The 6000-nt window shown below is 39.2% G+C and overlaps 1 long non-coding RNA gene across 1 annotated transcript in view; it reads left to right on the forward strand.

Annotated features, from left to right (window-relative positions):
* LOC144236311 (uncharacterized) overlaps positions 1-5747 on the forward strand; it is a 189199-nt gene extending 183452 nt beyond the window's left edge. The window contains exon 4 of the long non-coding RNA XR_013336484.1: positions 5576-5747. This is a non-coding gene — a long non-coding RNA (uncharacterized LOC144236311). The remainder of the gene's footprint in view (positions 1-5575) is intronic.
* The last annotated feature ends 253 nt before the right edge of the window (positions 5748-6000 follow it).

Consider the following 6000-nt stretch of genomic DNA (forward strand, 5'->3'; position numbering starts at 1 on the left):
GGCCCCTATAGAGTGTTATCAAAAATATGCTAACAAGCCTTAAAATTCAATAAGAAAATTAAAAACATGATTTAAATATGGGCCAAAGATCTTAACAGACATGTCACCATGAAGATGTATATATGACAAGCCTATGAAAAGGTGCTCCTAATCATAGGTCTTCAGGAAAATGCAAATTAAAACAAAACGACCTACCACTGCACCCTAATTACAATGCCCCAAAACCTGGAATGTTCCCAACACCAAATGCTGGTAACAAGAACACTCATTCATTGCTGGTGAAAATGCAAAATGGTGCCCGCTTTGAAAGACAGTTTGGCAGTTTCTTATGAAAATAAACATACATTATGATATGATGCAGCAATTACACTAGTTGGATTTACTCAAAGGAGTTGAAAAACTTATATTCATAGAAAATCCTGTGTGTGGACATTTATTCATAGTTGCCCAAACTTGGAATCAACCAAGATGTCCTTCAGTGGGTGAATGGGTCAATAAACTATGGTACATCCAGACAACAAGATGTTATTTAGCACTAAGAAAAAATGAACTCTCAAGCCATGAAAAGACTCAAAGGAAACCTAAATGCATATAAGTTAAAGAATCCAATCTGAAAAGACCACATACTATATGATTCCAACTAGATTACATTCTGGAAAATGCAAAACTATGGAAACAGTAAAAAGGTTAGTTAGTAAGTGCCAGTGGGCGAGGTGTGGGAGGGATGAACAAGTGGAGCACAGAGGATTTTTAGAGGAGTGAAAATAGTCTGTATGGTATTGTAAACGTGGATACATGTCATTATACAAGGTACAAACCCACAGAATGTAGAACGTGAAGGATGAACTGTGAAGTAAACCATGGACTATGGGTGACAATGATGACCTTCTGTAGGCTCAACAGTGGTAACAAATATACCTCTGGTGAGAGATGTTTATAATGGGAAAGATTATGCATATCTGGGGGACAAGGCATATGGGAAGTCATTACCCCTTCCTCTTCATTTTTCTTTAAACCTAAAGTTTCTCTTAAAATAATCTTTAAAAATATTAATTGTCACTTCCCATAGACATCTTCTATTCTACCATTGATTTTTTTTAGTCCTTTATCTTTTTGATGTTTGCCCACACTGGAGCTTAGACATCAAAAACAAGATGTCTAAAATTGGGGAGAATACTTCCAATATAGGTTGAATTGAATTCCCCCAGTACTTCAGAACCTGCCTTTTTTTTTGGAAGTAGAGTGTTTGCAGACGTACTTCATTAAGACAAGGTCATACTGGCATAACATGGGTTTCGAACCCAATGAGGCAAATGTCCTTATAAAGAGGGAAATATGGAGACAAACACATGTACAGCGAGAATGTCATTTAAAGGTGAAATCAGAAATCTAGAAGGGAAAGAATGCCAAAATTGCCAGGAAGCCACCAGAATCATGAAGGAGGAATGGCATAGATCACCATCACAGCCCTCAGTAGCATCAGCAGCAAACCTACGGATGCATTCATCCTAGGCTTCTAGCCTCCAGAAGTGCGAGGCAATAAATTCCTCTCATTTAAGCAACCTCATTTGTAATACTTTGTTATGGCAGCCCCAGGAAATTAATATACTTCTTCTGCCCCATTTATTTCTTGCCTTAAATTCCCAACAGCCCAAATAAAAGTGTGACTTCATAACAATTGTAAATGCAGTTAAGGTTGCTGTAATCTGTAAGGTTAACTGTAACTTTATTTGTGTTAAGAAGAAGGCAGTGTTGTATGATCTGCTAGTATTGAGTACTGCACTATTTGGAGAGAAGCACAGCCAACCATTTAGACATTGATCCCTGAGGTTTGCTCTCCTTCCACCTCTCCCTTTCTCTCTCTCCCCCTCCCTCTCTTTTTCTCTTTCTCTCTCTCTCTCTCACACACACACCAAAATTTGTACAAGTTGAATAAATAGAAGAGTTCATTGGAAAACTGTACTGCTTCCTTCACAAGGATGATGTGACCCATGTGCTGCCACAAGAAAAATAATAAGCTAACAGAACCAGATCAAGGAACAGGTCTGCAAGCCTGCTAGCTTCACGGCCTTAAACTAAGTCTCAAATTAATCCTTTTAGTGTCAGAGATTTCTGGGCACTATAGTTTCATTGCTTAACATGTGTAATTACTAAAAATAAATTACAACTATAAAGTGAGACAAGCAGTAAGGTTTTATATGCCTAAAAGAGCAGTTCATTCCTAAGTAAAAGAATCTGTCATATCATTTAAGGTGGAGAAGAGACTCATTCTTGGCTTCTCCTTCTGTTGGGTAAATAATTTTTCACCTCTCTGAACTGGGGCACCTGGGTGGCTTAGTCGGTTAAGCGTCCGACTTTCGCTTACGTCATGATCTCACGGTTCGTGGGTTCGAGCCCCGCGTCGGGCTCTGTGCTGACTGCCAGCTCAGGGCCTGAAGCCTATTTCAGAGTCTGTGTCTCCCTCTCTCTCTGACCCTCCCCTGCTCACGCTGTCTCTCTCTCTCCTACAAATAAATAAAAATATTTTTAAAAATATTCTATAATATGAAATAATAACCATTTGTTTTTTAAAATTTTATAATGTTTACTTATTTTTTGGAAAGAGAGAGAGCATGAGTGGGGAAGGGCAGAATCTGAAGCAGGCTCCAGGCTCTGAGCTGTCAGCACAGAGCTCAACATGGAGCTCAAACTCAAGGACTACAAGATCAAGGCCTAACCCAAAGTTGGACACTTAACTGAATGAGCCACCTAGGCGCCCCTAATAAATAACCATTTAAAGTGAATAAGTAATAACTTATGTATTTATCATTAACTATTATTTCATATCTTTCTTATCACAAGTTCATAAAGACCTATAAATACTAGTGACTAGAGTGAAATAGATATAAAGCCTACAGTATAAGCTAATAAAATTATAATAGAAAGCAAAATTTTACATATGTGTTTATAATTATGTCTTATATTAGTTTATTTCATTGTTGCAAATTATTGCAAAATGAAAACAATAGAAGTTTATTTTCTCATCGTTCTGGAGACCAGAAGTCCAAAGTTGGTTTCACTGGATCAAAATGATGATGTCAGCAGAGCCAAGTTCCTTCTGGGAAACTTCGGTTGAATTTGTTCCTTTCCGTTTAGACCTTCTAATGGTTGTCAGCCTTTCCTACCAGGTAGCCAGCCACCTTGCATAGTCATATCACCTTCTTTGTGTGCCCACTCCTTCCACCTCCCTCTTCATGTAAGAAAAGGTATACAGGTGATTGTGTTTAAGGTCCAGCTGGATAACTAAGGATGATCTCCTCATCTTGAGATTCTTAATTTAAGCATATGTGCAGAGGCAGAGTCCTTTTTTTTTTTTTTTTTTGACATGTTAGGTAACATTCACTAGTTCCAAGAGATTAAAATATAGTTATATTTTGGGGGCCTTTTTTATTGCCTACCACAAGTGATTTTATATGTGTGTCTGCATGTGTGTGTGTGTGTGTGAGGGTGTCCGTGTGTGTGTATGTATACACGTGTGTTAAAATGTTTCTACAAAATGCTACATGTTTCTATTGCTATGTGTGGATGTAGGGATTTGGGGGATTTTTATTTTTTCATTTTATTTGTGTTTTATTATTTCCCCAATTTTTAAAAAGCTGATTTTTTAAATGTAATAACAACAAACATTTTTACTTTCAAGCATTTCCTTTTCATTCACAAAACAAATCTACTGGCTAATAGAACTAATGGGATCCAGTTAAAGTCATGTGATCTTTTTATTTACAATAGTTTAACTAATATGGAAAAGGTTATAAAAATACATGAACATGTTTATTTTTAACCTAGAATTTCACCTTCAAGGTAGCTTAACCAAAAGAGTGTTGCAACATCCATTCTTATAGGTTATAATGGAAAACATAAACTTCTTACTGAATCTCATATACCATAAGAAAAAGGAACTAAAGATAAGAAAAGGAAGTGAGAATTGACAAATACAGACTCTGAATCATTAAAGAATTAACAGAAATTGCTACATTGTTATTATTTTGTTTTAGCTTCAAAATCTATTTTGGACTACTTGGCTATAGTGAAATAAAAATGTTTCCACTTTAGGAACTATGCTCACACCAGAGTTTTCTTCAATGACCTTCACCAGAAAAATACTCCAAATGGTACCTGAAATAGCATGCCAGTGAAAAATATCTAATTTTATTGCTTCAGTAACTCAAAAAATAGAGAATGGAATATCACCAAATTTTCAATGAAAATCCTCATTTAGGAATGAGGAGAAAAATGATGATGAATTTCAAGCCAATGTGTTTTTGAAGCCTATAAGTGGCTGCAAATAGGACTTATCAAGAAATGCCTCCTCAGCTCCTGTGGTAGAGTGATGATGGCATGAAGCTATAATAGGCACAATCAATTTTTATTAAAGAAAAATGAAAAAAAAATCCTATAAGTTCTTTTGTCAATCACACTATCACCATGGTCAGCCCATAGAATGCAGGTGGTTTTCTCCAGTTTTGTTTAATAATATACATTTCACTAAGGTTTGTTCATAAAAAAAATAGAGAAAAATACCCACTTTTAATACATAGAACCAGGGAACGGCAGGATGGCAGAGAAGTAGGGAGCTCCATGTATTTCCCTTGCACCCATCTCTCAAACAGAGAAGGCCTGAAGCCATAGGACACTGAGTCCAGGAGTTTGGGAAGAGAAAGAGACAGAATACACTGGGAAGGCAACCTCCTAAGTGCTTGAGGGCGAACTGGGGAAGATAAAAGCAGGATGGGACCCAGAGACATGGAGGGAGGGGAGGGACCCCGACTTGCGTGCAGCTGCGTTGAGTGATAAACCTACGAGTGGTGGTGAGCTGCCACGAATCCAAGGGAAAGGAAAGAGAAGCTGAGTTTGCTCATAGAACCGTCCCTGGAGAAGAGAAAACCTCAGCTTGGAAAGAGAGTGTTTTTTAGTTCTGGCTGGGAGCTGACTTTGAACTAGGTGCCCCCGTCCCAGAAAGCACTGGAAAAAACTGCACTGTAGCGCTCTGGCACCATCCCTGGCAGTTGTGCAGACTCAGCGGACCTGAAGTTCCTACGTTCCCACACGCACTCAGGTTGTATCGCTGCTTGACCCCTGTGAATCTGTGTCTGTGACTCTTCCCCCACCCCTCACTCAACCCCCAGCAACTGGGAAGCAGTGATCTGCGGGACTCTTTAGGGCAGTATAAACAAAGCCCGCAGACTGGAACCTGGAAATGAGGCAGGGCGTGGGGCATAGAACTCAGCCAACCTTGGCTACATCCTAAGCACAGGGAGATCAGACCCAAAGGAGTGATCTGCAATGCTTGGTTGAGAAGGGACTGCGGTGATGCCATTCTTCTCCCCACAACCACCAAGTTGGGGCCTCAGGGAGAGCCATCTGACACAGTGGAGGCCAGAGCTGCCTACACCAAACCACGCCCATCTCCAGGAGAGCTGTTTTGTTGTTGTTATTGTCGTTGTTTTTATCTGAACCTGGGATTGCGTGTTTATTGGTTTGCCTGTGCGTTTGTGTACCTTTGTTCCCTCTGTAGTTGTCTGTTTTCTTTTTCCAGGACTACCTCAAGAAACAAGCCGAAGTACACATGGTGGAGAGTTCCAACTACCTCTACAAGTAGGGGAAAAAAATAACCAAACGCTCAGCAAGACAAACCAAGAGACACCACTCAAAGAACACTTCCTGAATGGACAGGCCCTGAACAGACAAACAGCCCTCTCTAATACAGCAGAACTCACAGGGGCAGTGTACAAGCTTTTAAAATTAACGGGATAGAAAGCCAACCAAAATGACGAAACGGAACTACTCTCCTCCAGAGAAATTCCAGGAAGAAATGACAGCTAAAGAACTGCTCAAACAGATATAAGCAACATAACTGAACAAGAATTTAGAACAATAATCATAAAATTAATCGCTGGGCTTCAAAAGAGCATGGAGGACATCAGAGAAACTATGGCTACAAACACTATGGAGCTTAAAAAT

Source organism: Crocuta crocuta, unplaced genomic scaffold (assembly GCF_008692635.1).
Source record: "Crocuta crocuta isolate KB4526 unplaced genomic scaffold, BGI_CrCroc_1.0 scaffold66, whole genome shotgun sequence".
NCBI lineage: Eukaryota > Metazoa > Chordata > Mammalia > Carnivora > Hyaenidae > Crocuta > Crocuta crocuta.